The sequence below is a fragment of the Narcine bancroftii genome, chromosome 5 (assembly GCF_036971445.1).
Source record: "Narcine bancroftii isolate sNarBan1 chromosome 5, sNarBan1.hap1, whole genome shotgun sequence".
NCBI classification, from domain to species: Eukaryota; Metazoa; Chordata; class Chondrichthyes; order Torpediniformes; family Narcinidae; genus Narcine; species Narcine bancroftii.
In genome coordinates, this window is record NC_091473.1 from 125,082,204 (window position 1) to 125,101,572 (window position 19,369).

General features: G+C 41.0%; 2 long non-coding RNA genes across 3 annotated transcripts; one reads left to right on the forward strand and one right to left on the reverse strand.

Moving 5' to 3' along the window:
* Nucleotides 1-6,878: 6,878 nt before the first annotated feature.
* LOC138763949 (uncharacterized) lies at nucleotides 6,879-12,802 on the reverse strand. Its single transcript, XR_011357919.1, has 2 exons — nucleotides 10,054-12,802; nucleotides 6,879-7,677 (listed from the first exon to the last, which is right to left on the reverse strand). It is a non-coding gene; the product is annotated as an uncharacterized lncRNA (long non-coding RNA).
* On the forward strand, nucleotides 7,919-19,087 carry LOC138763950 (uncharacterized). Of its 2 annotated transcripts, none has more exons than XR_011357920.1 (3): nucleotides 7,919-8,079; nucleotides 15,742-16,012; nucleotides 18,728-19,087. It is a non-coding gene; the product is annotated as an uncharacterized lncRNA (long non-coding RNA). The 2 variants fall into 2 exon arrangements; XR_011357921.1 differs by lacking the exon at nucleotides 7,919-8,079 and adding an exon at nucleotides 14,418-14,706.
* The last annotated feature ends 282 nt before the right edge of the window (nucleotides 19,088-19,369 follow it).

Here is a 19,369-nt window from a genome sequence, read left to right on the forward strand (position 1 = left end):
CCTGACATTGGTCTCATCCCCCCCACCACCACCAGGGAAATACTTCCCTTTCATCAGCTTAAGTTTATACTGTAGCTAGTCTGGAAAAAAGACTTTTAAAAAATTGTCTTTCACATCAGTGATGAGCAAATGGCTAATGCCAAAACATAAGAACAGAAAACATGGTGAGAGATAAGGCAACTTGAGCCTCGTCTTCTATTCAATTTGATCATGGCTGATGCAATCTTGTCCACTTTCACACTTCCTTTCCAAGACCCTTTTCTAATACAAATGCTTTTCAATTTCCATTTTAACAAATCACAGCTTGGGGACATAATCAATTCCTGATTCGTACCATCTGAGAAAAGAAATTTCTCATCAACCCTGACCTAAATTGGTGAGCTCTCATTCTGAAATGGTGCACTTGAGTTTAAGATAACCCTAAAGAAGGAAACATACACTCAATTACCATTTAGCATCCACCCATCACCTTCCATTATGATCACCTCTCATCCTTCTATCCTCCAATGTGTATCTATCCAGCTTGTTCAACTATTCTTTATATGTCAACTCTTACATTCCAGGAACCAACCAAGTCATCTACCTTTCCTGAGAGTTATGGAATATGTTCTGAAATGTTTGTCACTAGTGAACTATCATTTTAATCCTTTTTTGTACCTGCTTTAACCAGTTCTGTCCTTAAGCTATTGTAATTGGAACCTAAAACTATAAGAAAATAGATGAGTAGACCACCAAGTAAACCTGCCCCACCATTTAATGGCTGATTTGCACAAGACTCAGGAGTGAAACACAAATATCTGCCGTTTCTGTGATTGCAGTAAAAACATAAAAATGCTGGAGGCACTCAGGCTGTGAGACCTGTTGGCCTGTGCTACCCCCCTGCCCTTTTTTCCTGTCTTTCCAGAGAATGTACAATCTTTTGGTGGCATGGTAGGATTGATGTCAAGATGTTTTCATGCGCATTCTTTGTGCTCATACATTGAAGAAGGGCACAGGCCTGAAACGAGGGTGATATGTCTTTAACTCCTATGGACACTGTGAGATCTGCTGAGATCCTACAGCATTTTCAAGGTTCATCTCATCTTCTGTGCCAATTCTCCTTATCCCTCAAATCCCTCCTTGCCCTCTATTTTTAGTGTTTAAATTACCAACATTCTCTTTGAAAGTCCACAATAATCATATCTTCGCACCACAGGCTGCTGCAGGGACTAGGCCTAAAAGCCTCGGGATCGCGCAGGAGAAAGAAGTGGTAAGAGAGGAAGAGGAAATGCAGTAAGAGAGCAGGAGTTAATGTTAGACCGAAGGCAAACCCCTGCCTTCTATCTCTCCTGTCCATCCTGCTTGCCAACGTCAGCTCCTTGGTGACCAAAATGAATGACATACAACTCCAGAGGTCTGCGCTGTGTAAGTACAGGGACTGCTGTGCTTTGCTCTTCACAGAAACATGGCTGAGCGACAGGATCCTGGATGCTGCCATTCAGCTGGTTGGGCTCATTTTATTCCGGGTTGACAGAGATGCTTCTCTGAATGGTAAAGCCTGCAGTGATGACCTGTGTATTTATATCCACACGGAATAGTGTAAGGACTCCACATGAGTCTCTGGTCACTGCTCAACGCTGGTGGAATTTGTGACTGTCAGATGCAGACCATTTTATCTACTATGGGAATTCACAGTCCTCATAGTTGGAGTGTACAGCCCCCAGCCACTAACATTAAGGAGGCGATCTAGGAACTGCATGGGGCTATAACTGAAATGCAGTCTGCACACCCTGACAGACTGATTATTATCACTGGGGATTTCAACCAGGCGAACCTCAAGTCAGGGCTACCTAAATTCCATCAGTACATGGACTATGAGAGGGGCAAACACGAAGTACCTTGTGTCGTGCAGAGCCCCAGCAATATTTCGGATACTCAGATCACATCCCTGTAATGCTAATCCCAGTATACAGACAAACACTCCAGACAAGTTCTGAATCAGGTTAAAACTTGGCCAGTGGGGGCCATTCATGCACTTCAAGACTGCTTTGAATGCATTGACTGACACACGTTCAAGGAAGCAGAAACTGATGGTAGCTGCTTCAATCTGGAGTAGTATACGGCATCAGTAACCAGCTACATTACTAAGTGTACTAGCGACATCACTGTGCCAAAGACCATCATAATTTGCTCTAACTGGAAGCCATGGATGACTGCCAAGGTGCAAATGCTGCTCAGGAACCATGATGCTGCCTTCAGAGTGAAAGACCATTCAGGCCATTCAGGAATTTAACGCTATTAACTTAACTATATTATTTCATCCTTTTTGGGGAAGTTAATCATATCCTTAAGCCAGTATGATTCAAATAAGGTTGCCATATTTTAACAAACGCATCATATTTCTTTCTAAGATTATAAGTTATCTTTTCCTGGAGGGGCACAAATTTGCATTTCCATATTCCAGTGAGAAATAAGTAGGGGGCAAAGTCGGACTTTATTGTAACAGTGATACATCTCCTGGCTACTGCTAGTTCAATTCTCATGAACTGTATTTGATATTTTGATAGTTTTATGCCAATAAACATAAGATTGCTCTATAAATACATTCCTGGCTCCAATGGAAAATCTACTTTAATACTTTTTGTCAAAATTTCTGCCAAGTCATAACAAAAGGATTTTATTTTCATGCATGGCCAAGTTGAATGTATAAATGTTCCAACCTCTATGCCACATCTAAAACGTGAGTCTGGAATTTCAGATTTTAAACCTTGTGGTGTAAGCTATAATTGGTGCATAAAATTGTATTGTATCAATCTACATGAGGTGAGATAAGATAACCTTTTATTGTCATTGCACAAGTACCATGAAATTGAGTATACATCCTGCAGTGCACATCATCATTATATCTGACAATAATAAATGATGTCATATTATCAGTGTACAATTCTGACCAGTATTGTTCTTGAATTCTTTTCCTCAGGTCCATCTTCCATCTTTCCCTTGATTTGTGCAAGCCCAGTTGCTGTGCAATAGGCAATACATCTTAGATATAAATTTACATTTGATCCCCTTTCGAAGGAGAACCTCCATGTCACTACACATTGGCAGGGTCATGGCTGGTCCTAACTATCTCTTAAAACAGATGTTAATTGAAGATAACTGAAGAAAGTTCTATTTGACAAATCATATCTATTTTTTAGCTGTTCAAATGTCATAAATTGTTCTTGTTCATAACAATCCTCGATACACTTGATCCCCTTACAATGCCAAGTGCCCAGAATTTTATTTCCTAATGTCATTGGTATTAACTCATTTTGTTACAAGGGTGTTTTTGAAGATAACCCCATTTTTAGACCTATATATTTATTAATATGTTGCCATATCTAAATTATGTTTTAAAATGGGGTTATCTATTTTTCCAGAAATAATTTAATATTCCATTTGTAAATGAAATCTTCTGCTGTCTTATCACCCACCATGTGTAGACCACTTTGAGCCCAATCAAGAATATCCCCTCTCTCAAAGGAAAGATGCTATAAATCTTGATTTGGCAGCCAAATAACATTTTTAAAAATCAGTTGCTTGTAGTCCACCCAATGAATGATCCCAAGTAAGTTTTTATGTGGAGACCCTTGGCATCTTAGAATTGCATTTAAATTGTCTGACATGCTTATTAAGTGCTTTAAAAAACTTGTTGGTTTAAAAATGGGTAGGAATTGAAAGAAATATTGCAGTCTTGGCATCACTTTCATTTTAATACAACTGATCCTGCCTATCAAAGTAATGGGAAGACTCCTCCATCTTCGTAAATCCTCCTCAATCCTTCTAAGCAACGGGAGGTAATTCAATGTATATAAAATCGGCAGGTTATTGTACACCCTTATCCCTAAATATTTAATACCTCCTTATGACTAATCAAATTTACTTCCTTGTTGAAACTGTCTACAATCTCTTTTTGTTAGGGGCATAATTTGGCTTTTATCAAAATTTATTTTATACCCAGAAATCTTACCAATTTAGCCAGAGATTCAGTTGGATTTGTCAAAATAAATTTATCTTATGTTCCTTCCTGAAAAAAAAAACACACAAATGCTGGAGAAACCCAATAGGTGAAACAGTGCCTTTAATTAGCAAAGGTAAAGATACATCACCAACTTTTTGGGCTTGAGCCCTTTTATCAATGTTGAAACGTTGGTGATGTATCTTTACCTTTGTTACATAAAGGCACTGTTTGACATACTGAATTTCTCCAGCATTTGTATGTTTTTTCACTTAATCACGGTGTCAAAAGAACCCTGTGTTTTACCTCTGATTTTCTTTCCTGTTCACTCTGACCCCCCTTATGTTTGGATCCTGTCAAACAAATGCTGCTAGTGGTTCGATTGCTAAAATAAATAGAGTTGGAGATAATGGGCAGCCTTGTCTACATGACTTACAGAATCTGAAAACTTGAGACATCTGACCATTGTTGACAATCTTAGCTTGAGGTTTACAATAAAGTGTTTTTATCCAATTAGTTAATGATTGTCTCAATCCAAATCCCTCAAGTACTTTGAATAAAAAAATCCCATTTTAGTCTGCCCAATGCTTTCTCGGCATCCAAAGCCATGACCACACTCAGAATTCCCCGAACTGTGCCAGATGTATAATATTAAATAGTCTACTCAAGTTGTTGTCCGATCATCTTTTTCTCACAAAACCAGCTTGATCTGGATTTGTCAATTTTGGTAAATATTGTCCCAGTCTGTTAGCCAACATTTTTGTTATAAATTTATAGTCCATATTTAATATTGAAATATATTTATATGAGGATGATTTTCATGGATCTTTATCTTTCCTGAGCTGAATTGTAATAATAGCTGTTGAGAAAGATTCCAGAAGTGTTCGTGTTTCTGCTACCTTATTTAGTACCCTCATAATAAGAGATGACATCAAATCTTTAAATTCTTTATAAAACTCAACAGGGAATCAGTCCTCTACTCTCCTGGTGACTTATTAATCTGCAATTAATTCAGAGCTTTTTCAATTTCATCATTGGAATAATGGGATGTCTTAATCCATCGGCTCTTCTAATTTCAGTATTCAATCTTATATAAAAATTCCTCTTTTTTAAAAAAAATCACCCAATGATTCTGATTTATAACATTTTTCATAAAATTGTCTAAAAGTTACATTCATTTCTTCAGGTTTACATGAAATTTTATCATTATCCATTTGTATCACATTAAATGTTCATGAGGTTTCTTCTGCCCTTAATTGTCAGGCCAAAATTCAAAATATTTTTTGCTTAGATCTTAAAATAATTTTCTCTATTTTATATGTCTGTGATATATTCAAAATTCCTATTCATCAATTCTTGATATTTTTCATGTGAGCCAAATTTTTGATAATATTTTTGTAATACAGTTATTCCTTGTTCTAATTTGTTTATTTTTGTCATAAATTCCTTTTTGACCTTTGTAGTATAGGACATTATTTGATTGATTAAGTAAGCCTTTATTGTATCTCAAATTATGTAACTATTATCATTTGAAGGTCAGTTCATCTCAAATAACAATTTAATTTGAGCTCTGATAAAATCAACAAAATTCAGCCCCTTTCAACAGTGTTGAATTTAAGCATATTCTATCACTTCCTGTTCACCAGGCATTATATAGATAATGCCTGGAAGTCAGCCTGAAGAAAACTGAGGTCCTCCATCAGCCAGCTCCCCACCATGACTACCAGCCCCCCCACATCTCCATCGGGCACACAAAACTCAAAACGGTCAACCAGTTTACCTATCTCGGCTGCACCATTTCATCAGATGCAAGGATCGACAATGAGATAGACAACAGACTCGCCAAGGCAAATAGCGCCTTTGGAAGACTACACAAAAGAGTCTGGAAAAACAACCAACTGAAAAACCTCACAAAGATAAGCGTATACAGAGCCGTTGTCATACCCACACTCCTGTTCGGCTCCGAATCATGGGTCCTCTACCGGCACCACCTACGGCTCCTAGAACGCTTCCACCAGCGTTGTCTCCGCTCCATCCTCAACATCCATTGGAGCGCTCACACCCCTAACGTCGAGGTACTCGAGATGGCAGAGGTCGACAGCATCGAGTCCACGCTGCTGAAGATCCAGCTGCGCTGGGTGGGTCACGTCTCCAGAATGGAGGACCATCGCCTTCCCAAGATCGTATTATATGGCGAGCTCTCCACTGGCCACCGTGACAGAGGTGCACCAAAGAAAAGGTACAAGGACTGCCTAAAGAAATCTCTTGGTGCCTGCCACATTGACCACCGCCAGTGGGCTGATAACGCCTCAAACCGTGCATCTTGGCGCCTCACAGTTTGGCGGGCAGCAGCCTCCTTTGAAGAAGACCGCAGAGCCCACCTCACTGACAAAAGGCAAAGGAGGAAAAACCCAACACCCAACCCCAACCAACCAATTTTCCCTTGCAACCGCTGCAATCGTGTCTGCCTGTCCCGCATCGGACTGGTCAGCCACAAACGAGCCTGCAGCTGACGTGGACTTTTTACCCCCTCCATAAATCTTCGTCCGCGAAGCCAAGCCAAAGAAGAAAGAAAAGATATAGATAATCAATTCTAGTACATAAATCATATGTTTGGAATAAAAAGAATAATCTCTATCCTTTAGATATAATTTTCTCCAAGTATCTATTAAATTTAGTTGCTTCATTTAAAAAAAAAAGGATTTTTTTCTGCTTTCATTTTTCTAACTGATCTTTCAGATCTATTCTAAACTGGATCCAACGAGAAATTGAAATCCCTATCAATTAGAATATTCTGCTTCCTCTCTTCTACTTTTATAAATAATTCATCATCAAAAATTGGTGCACGTAGGTTCAAGAGTTGAAGTGCCAGTTGATGAAGTAGACAAAGACGATGTGGTCAAACAATAATCATGGCTTTTATTAGCAGAAACTCATGGTACAATAATGAAAGACAATAGATGCATATACAGTTATATTCAAGGGGAGTGTCCTTAACAGTAGAGATAATGCACAGCCAATGTTAATACAGCAAAGCTCGCCAGAGGGGAGACAGGCAGCTTGGCAGACATTCACCACAGTCTCCCCTGGCAGAAGAAGGGTTAAAATCAAAAGAACAGCTGCTAGGAAAGACTGAAGCAAGCGATACATGGATACCATGTTTGGCCTTGAGATACTCTAACAGCCAAAATACGCCAGTATCTAGCAAACAATGGAAATATAATGAGATGTTTTATGAATATGTCAGCCTATCAGGTTGTTTACACATTCTGGTGCTTCGTCTCAAAACAGGTGGCACCTTTGCAAACTTGGGAACTGGTACAGGTCCTGGGTCAGTAGTGTGGGAAGGACTGACTTCTTGACCTGCTCCAGAATTGCCAGTGTGAGGCAGTTGAGCCTCAGCATGGCCATCTGAAAGCTGACTAGGGGTCACAGGCTGGTGGGGTGAGTCCAAACTCTCAGGCTCACTCTGAGTAGGAGTGCAAGGAAGGGGTGAACCAGGCGAGGCCAGATCTCTTAGGGGTACAGTGTCAGTACTCCCGTCTGGGAATCTAACATGAGCGTAGTTGGGGTTAGTATGCAGTAGCTGAACTGGTTGGACTAGGGGGTCTGTTTTACACGCCCGAGCGTGGCTCTTCAGCAGCATGGTTCGAGGCTCAGATAAACAGGCTGGCCAGTCCATCACAGTTCCTGATTTCCTAGGAAAGGCAAATATATGTTCATGAGATGTTTGATTTGTTCCAGTACACAATAAAGACCGAATAGAATGTAGTGCCTCAGGCAGCACCTCTTGCCACCGGGTTACAGGGTAACCATGTGTTTTTAAAGCAAGATTAACAATCTTCCAGATTGTAGCATTAGCCCTTTCAACCTGCCCATTACCCTGCGGGTTGTAGCTTGTGGTACGGCTGGTGGCAATTCCTTTTCGTAGCAGGGCTCGTCACAGTTCAGTGCTTATGAATGCTGAGCCTCTATCGGTATGAATGTAATTGGGAAAACCAAAAATGTTGAAAATTCTGTCAAGCTATTTAATGACAGACGCTGACGAGACGTCAGGGCAGGGTATCGCAAAGGGAAACCTGGAATATTCGTCAATTACAGTAAGGAAATATACATTTTTGTTGTTGGAAGGTAACGGTCCTTTAAAATCTAAGCTAATCCTCTCAAAAGGTCGGTTTGTCTTGATGAGAGTGGCCTCTGGAGCTTTGAAGTATTGCGGTTTGCATTCTGTGCAAACAGGACAGCTTTTAGTCAGTTTCCTGACTTCTTCCAGAGAGTAAGGAAGGTTGTTAGCCCTTATGTAGTGGAAGAACCTCGTGACTCCTGGGTGGCACACTCTGCTATGGATCTCTTTTAGCCCCTCCAGCTGAGCACCAGCAGCAGATCGTGACAATGGGTCAGAGGGATCATTTAACTTGCCCGGTCTGTACTGGATCTCATAATTATAAGTTAAGAGTTCTATTTGCCAGCGTGCCATCTTATCGTTCTTGATTTTACTTTTGTGTTTAGTACTGAACATGTAGGCTACAGATTTCTGATCCGTGACAAGAGTACATTTTCTGCCAGCTAGAAAGTGTTTCCAGTAATGAACAGCTTCAATAATAGCCTGGGCTTCTTTTTCAATGGCAGGATGTTTAAGTTCAGGTCCGCGTAACGTGCGGGAGAAGAATGCCATAGATCTGTCCTTTTAAGGGTTTCTGCCAAGGCACAATCTAAGGCATCAGTGTCCACTTGGAATGGGACATCCTCGTCAATGGACGAGAGCGCAGTTTTGGCAATATCAGCTTTAATTCTCTCGAAAGCCTTCAAGGCCATTGGAGAGATAGGAAAAGATTTAGTGTCAAACAGAGGGCGTTCCTTTATGGCGTAGTCCTGAACCCATTTGCAGTAGTAGGAAAAGAATCCCATGCACATTTTAAGGGCCTTTACTGAGTTTGGGGGTGGTAACTTCTTAAGGGGGGCCATTCTTTCTGGGTCGGGGCGGATTTTGCTCTTGTGGACAATGTAGCCCAGAATGGGGAGCTCTGTTGCATTGAACACAAATTTGCCCTCGTTAAATGTAAGGTTGAGTTCTTTAGCTGTTTCTAAAAATTTCTTTAAGTTGTTGTCATGCTCAGCCTATGTTTTCCCACAGATAGTGACATTATCTAGATAGGGAAACGTACCCTGTAACTCATACGACCTAACAACCTTAACTATTTCCCTCTGAAACACGGACGCACCATTAGTGACCCCAAATAAATCCTTTTAAACTGGTATAACCTCCCCATCAGCCTCAAAGGCTGTATAGGGTCGTTCCTGTTTTTTAATGGGGATTTGGTGGTATGCTGCTTTGAGGTCGATAGTGGAGTACACTTTGAATTGCGCTATCTGATTAACCATTTCATTGATGCGTGGCAGGGGGTAGGCATCCAGGTTAGTGTAACGGTTGATTGTCTGGCTGTAGTCAATAGCCAGTCATTTCTTAGTGTGACTTTTCACAACTACCACCTGGGATCTCCACGGAATCTTACTGGGTTCATTTACTCCCTCTTTAAGCAATCTCTGGGTCTCAGCTTTGATAAACTCACAATCCTCTTTACTGTAAGAACGGCTCTTAGTGGCAATCGGCTGACACTCGGGGGATAAATCACTGAAAAGGGAGGGAGCTTTCATCTTTAATGTGGACAGACTGCAGTAACTAGCACAGGGGATGGTAAGTGTAGGTGGTGGCCCACCAAAATTTAACACTACACTGTTCATATGAGACTGAATACCACAGGGGTACAGACATCTGGCATAATAAAGAGCCACACATCAGCCAGTCAATGTCCCTGCAAATTTAAAGTAACTTTACACTTGTTCTGTACAGTTTTTGTAAGTTCACTACAAGCCATCGATATCTTTCGGTTCCCTGGATATCTCCGCAAATTTAAGGCTCTGGCAACTCTCTCTTGGATGTAGCTGTCAGCACTCCCCGAGTCTATTAGACAATCAAGAGTCTCACCATTCACCTCCCCCTTCATAGTCAACTGTTCCAGTCTGTAACATCCCCCATGCTTTGGAGTTAATTGAGCTATCACAGGGGATCTCACCTCGGTGTGACTTGAAGTCAATTCAGCCTGCTCGTCTGAAGATTCCCCCTTTTCATAGTTGTCTTCCATTCCTGCAGCTCCAGGACATATTTTCTTCGTGTTTCTCTTCTTCTTCTTATCAGTGGGAGTACTTTTTGCCTTACCCGCTTTAGCAAAGTGGCCGAGTTTCCCACAATAGCTGGAGGTAGCAAATCAAGCCAGGCACTTCTGTCTGGGGTGCCAGCTATTATCACAGAAGCAGCATTTTTCAGAGTTTGCCTTTTTCTTTCCTTCAGGGTTCCAGCACTCTTGAATGTTTCCTTTTCGGTTTCTAGCATTTCACTGGAACACATGGCACTTCTCAGTATTTTGGCTAGAGTGACTGCCCGGTCATAGGTTATGGGCTCCGTCTCCAGCAGCCTCTGTCAGATGTAACTGGAGTCAATCCTGTTGACTAAAGCATCCAGCTTCAAGGCAATGCGGTGCTGTTGTACATTGACTGCCCTGACATCACATTCATTTGCCAATGAGACAAGAGCCAGTGGATAGGCAGCATCACTCTCCCCGGGTTTCTGGCGTCTAGTCAGCAACTGGTGTCGAGCAAGCACCACATTCCGTGGCGCTGCATAATGAGCAGTCAGACGTTCCCGGGCTATAGCCAGACTGGTAGCTCCTTGCATTATGGCGAAAGGGACCTCACCCAGCAGAGAGTTCAGGTGGCCCCATTGTATCTCCTCATCGACCAAGTTGTTTCGAGCCATGTAGTAATTGAAACAAGCAATCCAGTGGTTGAAAATTTCTTTGGCCCTCAGGGCAGACTGGTCGATTATCAGCCACTCTGGCTTGAGGGCTGCATCCATTTCTGCTAATAAAATTGAAGTGCCAGTTGATGAGGTAAACAAAGACGATGTGGTCAAACAATAATCATGGCTTTTATTAGCAGAAACTCATGGTACAATTCTTTTTCTTTGGCTTGGCTTAGCGGACTAAGATTTACTGAGGGGTAAATGTCCACGTCAGCTGCAGGCTCGTTTGTGGCTGACAAGTCCGATGCGGGACAGGCAGACACGGTTGCAGCGATTGCAGGGGAAAATTGGTTGGTTGGGGTTGGGTGTTAGGTTTTTCCTCCTTTGTCTTTTGTCAGTGAGGTGGGCTCTGCGGTCTTCTTCAAAGGAGGTTGCTGCCCGCCGAACTGTGAGGCGCCAAGATGCGTGGTTTGAGGCGTTATCAGCCCACTGGCGGTGGTCAATGTGGCAGGCACCAAGAGATTTCTTTAGGCAGTCCTTGTACCTCTTCTTTGGTGCACCTCTGTCACGGTGGCCAGTGGAGAGCTCGCCATATAACACGATCTTGGGAAGGCGATGGTCCTCCATTCTGGAGACGTGACCTACCCAGCGCAGCTGGATCTTCAGCAGCGTGGATTCGATGCTGTCAGACTCTGCCATCTCGAGTACTTCGATGTTAGGGATGAAGTCGCTCCAATGAATGTTGAGGATGGAGTGGAGACAACGCTGGGGGAAGCGTTCTAGGAGCCGTAGGTGAAGCCGGTAGAGGACCCATGATTCGGAGCCGAACAGGAATGATGGTATGATAATGGCTCTGTATATGCTAATCTTTGTTAGGTTTTTCAGTTGGTTGTTTTTCCAGACTCTTTTGTGTAGTCTTCCAAAGGCGCTATTTGCCTTGGCAAATGTGTTGTCTATCTCATTGTCGATCCTTGCATCCGATGAAATGGTGCAGCCGAGATAGGTAAACTGGTTGACCGTTTTGAGTTTTGTGTGCCCGATGGAGATGTGGGTGGGCTGGTAGTCATGGTGGGGAGCTGACTTCCAGGCCAAATATTTTGGCAGTTTCCGCAAAACAGGACGTCAAGCGCTGAAGAGCTGGCTCTGAATGGGCAACTAAAGCGGCATCGTCTGCAAAGAGTAGTTCACGGACAAGTTGCTCTTGTGTCTTGGTGTGAGCTTGCAGGCGCCTCAGATTGAAGAGACTGCCATCTGTGCGGTACTGGATGTAAACAGCGTCTTCATTGTTGAGGTCTTTCATGGCTTGTTTCAGCATCATGCTGAAGAAGATTGAAAAGAGGGTTGGTGCGAGAACGCAGCCTTGCTTCACACCATTGTTAATGGAGACGGGTTCAGAGAGCTCATTGCTGTATCTGACCCGACCTTGTTGGTTTTCGTGCAGTTGGATAACCATGTTCAGGAACTTTGGGGGGCATCCGATGCGCTCTAGTATTTGCCAAAGCCCTTTCCTGCTCACGGTGTCGAAGGCTTTGGTGAGGTCAACAAAGGTGATGTAGAGTCCTTTGTTTTGTTCTCTGCACTTTTCTTGGAGCTGTCTGAGGGCAAAGACCATGTCAGTAGTTCCTCTGTTTGCGCGAAAGCCGCACTGTGATTCTGGGAGAACATTTTTGGCGACACTAGGTATTATTCTATTTAGGAGAATCCTAGCGAAGATTTTGCCTGCAATGGAGAGCAGGTTGATTCCCCTGTAGTTTGAGCAGTCTGATTTTTCGCCTTTGTTTTTGTACAGGGTGATGATGATGGCATCACGAAGGTCCTGAGGCAGCTTTCCTTGATCCCAGCAGAGCTTGAAAAACTCATGCAGTTTGGCATGCAGAGTTTTGCCGCCAGCCTTCCAGACCTCTGGGGGTCCATCCATACCTGCTGCTTTGCCACTTTTCAGTTGTTTAATTGCCTTGTATGTCTCTTCCCGGATGAGGAACAATAATGAAAGACAATAGATGCATATACAGTTATATCCAAGGCGAGTGTCCTTAACAGTAGAGATAATGCACAGCCAATGTTAGTACAGCAAGGCTCGCTGGTGGGGGGAGGGTGGGGGAGACTAACACAAATCTCTCAGCTGAGGCAATAACTATGCATTCAACCATCATTGAAACTTTTTTCCAAATAAAATAGCCACTCTCCTTGCTTTGAAACTGAAAGAGGAGGATATAACCTGTCCCACCCAACACCCTTTCAATTCCTTGTGCTCTTATTCTGCAAGGTGGGTCTCAAAGGCTTTGCTCAGAACCACCCTAATCAAAGAAAAATATCCCAGAAAAGAACCCACAAAAGACCCCAAAAGGAAAACACTACCTAAATAAGAAATATTTAAGAAAAATTTTTAATAGTTTCATAAATAAGGGAAAGCATTCCCTACCCACCCCCCCCCCCCCCAGTGTCTAGGTCTTAATCTTTGACACCAATGTTCTACCAATTACAGGGTGTGCTGAAGACACACATTTTCAATCCTCTATCCTAATAGCCAATAGTTCTTTTTCTACTGAGTCAAAAGCTCCCATTTAATTTTACCCTAACCCCAACCGCTAACCTCTCATTTACCCTTCATATATTCATCCTGATCCTTAACTATAAAGTAGATAATTTTCACATAAACAATGCACAATTGTTAATTATATAATATTCAATTCTATGATAACCATTATTATTAATATTTATTTTTAAATAAGTTTTAAAGTATATATAAATTAAAAGAAAAAAAAAATTATATCTTATCTATATCCCTACCACCTTTTTTCTAATTTTAAACTTTAAACTATAATATAACAATACAAAACTCTTAATAATTGTTTTTAAATCTTAATTAATAACATCTCATAAACTTTACAATATCACATATTTTAACTATAATCTTAAACTACACACATAAAATACTAATCTTTTTACATATTTGTATTTCTCTTCATCCCAGTGTCTCATTTACCTGTCCTTATTGTTCTTTTGACACCTTTGACAGAGTCTTAGCAAAGTTCATTGCTTCCTGAGGGCTTTTAGAAAAATTCTTTTCTCTTCCCGGCTGTATTACCGTAAGTGTTGCCGGATATAAGAAAGAATATTGAATATTCTTTACATTATTGAACTCTTTTCTTCTATTAAGAAGGTCTTTGCTTAAATCTGGGAAAAGCAACACTTTATTCCCATCATTTTCTTATGGACCTCCCTTCTTTTTAGCCCCAGCAACTTCAACTGTCAACATCTTCTCTCTGTCTTGGTATTTCAAATGTTTTTGTAAAATAATCTTTGTCCTGGTGCTGCTTGGGGAGCGAGAGACCGATGTGCTCTTTAAATCATGAGTTCATCATCAAAATAATTATGCCCCAGTACTGCTGGAATCCATTCTTTCATAAAAGCCACTGGGTCTCTGCCCTCTGCCCTTTTCTTAAACTCCAGTACCTTTACATTATTCCTACAGCTATGTTTTTCTAAACTATCTATTGTTCTGTAAAGTTCTTTTTTCAATCTTCCAGGCATCTTGACTGTTTGCCAAGTCTTGAATTTTATCAGTGACTTCCGCCATCTTGTCTTCAACATCTTGCAACTGGGAACCCAGCGACTCCAAGAACTTTTTCAGACTGCTCATTCCCTGAGCAGCCTCTACTAATCGATTGTCAAATCCATCAATTTTCTTTGTTAGAACTTTTACAGCAGACATAATATTCCTTCAGTATCACCTCCATTTCAAAAGCTTCATATTCGGAGTTGTGGGCTTGTTATAGATTGTCTGTCCATGTTTGCAAAGTAGCAAGTCCTGTTATCAGCACGTTGTGTCACTGCAACTGTTGGACCGACATCAATCATCCTGCTGGTCTGAGGCTGTTCTTCAGTTACTGCCTGCACAACAATGGAGGGTTCGACCTCTTCACTGGTAGGATTTTTAGGTTTCCTGGGCATTATTTCTTCTCTTCTAAATTTTACAGTTTTTCTCTATTGTTTAAAGGGGGAATTTCATAACTTTTATCTGGAGCTCTGTAGACTGTGTCTGTTCACCACAGCATCATCACATGGACCCCCACACCCCCTCCTTCCACTGCATTTCTGTCCTCAATTGAAATTGGTTCAATGCTTGAAATGTAGATTTTCAATGTGTTTAATCATGTGATGTGACATCATTGTTGTCTTTGAAGTTTCTTCAAAACCACTTCAAAATTATGTTAAAACAAAAACTTCATCTGTTTATTGTTTTCTTCTGACTTCAATTCCCAAAAACAAATATAAACAAACAAATGGTCTCTTGTTTGACAAAATGTCCTTGTTGAGCAAACATCAGTAACTTTAGTTTTCAATGAACTATTCAATTCTAATTTTTTGTATGTTCAGCTTCCAATAAACAATGAATGTGCAGACAAACGGTCTCCAATATTTGCCAGATGCCATCTCAAAGGGTTCTCTGTGTGTGTAATAGTGTGCCTGTGCCCCTGTCCAGCTCACAAAATCCCTTTACTAGGAAATATATTTAATACTAAAGATCAATAACACAATTCCACACCTCCTTCCAACAAAGAAAATTTTGAACTCTTTAAAGATCAAAATTTTAAACTGCAATCTAAATCTGGTAGATTTAAATTCTCATGTTATGCAATAAATAATACAAATAAATATTGTAGAAACAACATGCAAATTCAAGATGTTGAATTTGCGAGTTATCATTAAATCATATTCTTTCAAAATCAAACTCCAATTTAACAATCATCTATTTTCATGATTCATTTTATTGAAAAATACTAAAGTATTGTGATTAGTGTAAACCACAATGAGTCCTTTTACATTGCAAATATACATCTCAAAATGCTGCAAAGCCCATACAAGGGACAATAATTCTTTTGATGTTGATAGAATGTTTTGGATACATAAGGCACTGGATGTTTAATATTATCACTGTCATTTTTTGGTAATAAAACAGCTCCTGTTCCTTCATCAAGAGACATGAATGTGGTCAAAGACTTGAATGCAATGCCAAGAATAACGGAGGAGGGATATTCCATTATAATATTCGAAAGAAGGTCTGGATAAACGTCAAAGAATTTAAAGGTCTATGTGAAGAGGGATGGGGAAGTGGTGGAGCTAGCTGGATTGACCAGACATAAAGCCAATAAAGCCCTGATAGGCTCAATGGCCTCCTTCCACACAATAACTACAGTACAACCTCTGGTATCCAGCACCTATGAGGATTGGTAGGTGCCAGATAAATGAATTTTCTAGTTGCTTGAGATTATGTGCTGCATGTTTGGTGATTGGTGAGATGCACCAATTTTGAAACCATATTTCTTTAACTCTTTATTTTCCAAAATTTGTATTTTGTTTATTGCTCGAGGCTGCCAGTTACTTGAATTCTGGACAAAATATGAAAAATTATGTGAAAAAAAAACCTTGTTCTGACAGCAGCTCCTGCAAGTATCCAGAGTAGCCTAGATAAATTGTAGGCAGCTTCCCCTGAGGATAACTGAGGGATTTTTCCCAAGTTTCTGAAAGAGGAAGCTTCTCTCTCTCTCTCTCTCTCTCTCTCTCTCTCTCTCTCTCTCTCTCTCTCTCTCCTCTTCTCTCTCTCTCTCTCTCTCTCTATTCTTGTTCAGAACGGTAACCCAGCTTTCACAGCTATAATAAAGAAAATATGTCTGACAGCCAGGTTAGGTCTCGGGTTTCAGGCACATGAGGCAAGTTTGACAAAGGTTACAGAAACCAAGTTCAAATGAGCAGGAAGGAGTCGAGTCAAGGGAACAGAAGTCATCTGTGTTGCCTGCAACTCCATGGTTGAGTTGATTTGGATGCTGCTATTCTCAGGCTGTGGTCATTCTTTTCCTGATATTGATTGCCATGCTGAACCTGATACATGCATCTGTGAATTCTTCCTTATGACTTACAATTCAGTTGATGCATAAGAGATGAATAGAGCTTCCCTTGTGGATTATGAATCCTGAACGGGGGAGGGGGGATGGTGATAGCAAGTCTTTGAAGTTTAAATCAAAGCTGCTTCTATTCCCCATGCAATCCATACACCAAACTGGTCATTTCAAAATGCTAATCTAACCAGCACACAGCTTTCCTCATGACAGTGTCAACGCTAAACTGAGATCATTAATTTGCTCTCATACAGAACAGATTCCCTTGTAGCAAACAGTGAATAGGAAAAGCATCTTTTCTTGGAATACAATGTTCAGCAGGATTTTGAGAATGCCATTTCTGCTAACTGTGTTAAAGCCCTTTCACAGATCAGCAAATTCATTGAAAGGTGCCCGTGGCTTGCAGCTATTCCAGCATGTTCAAAAACACATCTGCTGTCTGGATTGTACAAGAGGATCCTCTTAGTACACAGCAGTGTTGACCTAAAAGATTCATATTGGCCTGTTGCAGAAGCAGGCAAAGCCCGTTTTTGTTGGCATTCTCTAATTACCAATCTTCCACGTGCCTCTGAAAAGCAAAACATAGCAGATGCTGGAAATCTGAATGAAAGCTAGAATGTGCTGGAAATATTATTAAATATTTTTAATATAACTATGAATAATATCAAATTATGGAAGGCATAGATAAGATAGAGGTAGGCAAGTTGTTTCCATTGATGGGGGGGAAGAACCGAACTAGGGGACAGAGTAGTAGATTTAGGATGGAGATGGGGGGAAACTGCTTTTCTCAGAGGGTTGTGAATCTGTGGAATTCGTTGTCACTGAAACAACGGAAGACACCTCAGTAATTATACTTAGAACATGGTTGGATATATTTTTACATAGTAGGGGATTTAAGAGATATGGGAAAAAGACATTTGGGTGGAGATGAACCTATCATCAGATCAGCCATGATCTCATGGAATGGCAGAGTAGGCTTGATGGGCCAAATGGTCAGTTCCTATTTCTTCAGTTCTCAGCTGGTCAGTCAGCATCTATGAGATCATAAACAGGCATCATTTTTCAGCTCAAGGACCTGTCATCAGAACTCTGTTCTGCCATTCAAAGGATGATAGCTCATTGAGCTGTCACGACAACTCTCCACGGGTGCTGCTTGAACAGCTGAGTATTTCCAGAACTTTGTTTCTTTTTCCCATCTGCTCTGGTGTTCTTCAGCTGTGCTTCTCCCATGAATTTCAAGCTGCATGCTGGAAGGACAGTTCTTTACACTGAAATAAGCTGCAGATCACTTTGGAGTGTTAGAAATAGAAGTACCTTTAAAGAAATTGCTTGAGACAAATATTGTGAACAAAGAACATTTATTACAACAACAATGCAAAGTTGGGTGCTTCCCCTTACCCTGGGAATACACACATACACTGGGGCTCACCCAACTTTTATACTGTAAATTTCCTTACATTCTTCTGCCCCCTGGATGGGTTTGGCAGAGGCAATCCTTCCTGCCTACGTGCAGTTTCGGTAGACTTGGAGGACCAGGGGGTATCCTGTCGGTGTCTTCTTATGCCATTATTCCCATTGTCCTTATTCACATCCTGGCCCTTGTCCCCATTCACACCTTCCCGACTCTCAGGGCTACAGTCCCTTCATCTGCAGGGTTCATTAATCTTGTCTAGGGTTTACTAGTTAAATATGCATACTTGAAAAATCTGTTGTATGGCTTACTAATTATATATGTAGAACTTGCTAATACTGTCTAAGGACCTAATTATTTATGCAAGCCTTGCTAATTCTATCTGGGGCTTGGCGACCCTTATCTCGTTCAGACTAACTCTACTTCTATTCTCAATTGTCTGTCCTTCTCTCCTTCATTCAGTGAACTTGCTGCTGTAGGAGATTCTTATCTTACTCAGACAGTGTCAGCTTCCTGCCTTCTAATATCCATGTCTCATGTTGTTTGCACTGGCTTCATTCATTTACTTATGTATCTATTTTATTTTCTTCATTTCTTCATGTTCATATTGCAATGTCAGTTTTTCTCATCTCTCACAGGAGGATGACCTGAAGCAACCCTGCATTAAGAAAGCCTGGCTGCAGTTGGTACCTCATCCAATGGAGTAGCAACCATCCGGCGAAAGGGCTGCAGAGATTGCACCGATAATGTGGCAGTGGTAATATCATGAACATAATCATTGTCGTACAAGAGAGCAGAGTGTTGCTGTTCTCCAGGGCTGTATCTTAATTATCCCAGTGACTGGTTGGAAGGATGACTGAGCTACTATGACACCCCTGCAGTTCTCTTTGGATGCTGGTTCCAAGATCCTGGATAGCTGAGGTCCGTCCATGTTTGCAAAGTAGCAAGATTAGCTTTCATGGCAAAAGACTCATTGTACCAAGGAGATATGACGTCATAAGCAGAAATAAACCATCTGGTCTATTCAGCCTGTTCTGTTGTTTGATGTGATTATGGCTGATGATTTGCCAATCAATTTCCAAATCCTCTAATTCCTTTAGTATCCAAAAATCTCTGAATTTCAATTTTGAATATACTCATTAACAGATCAATAAACCTAGGGTTTCTTGGAGATAGACAACATAAAAATGGGCCATTCTTACCCAAATCCAATTTTACTCAATGCTCCATATATTCTCATCAATTTTCCTCAGGTTCTACCACTCACCCACATACTCAGA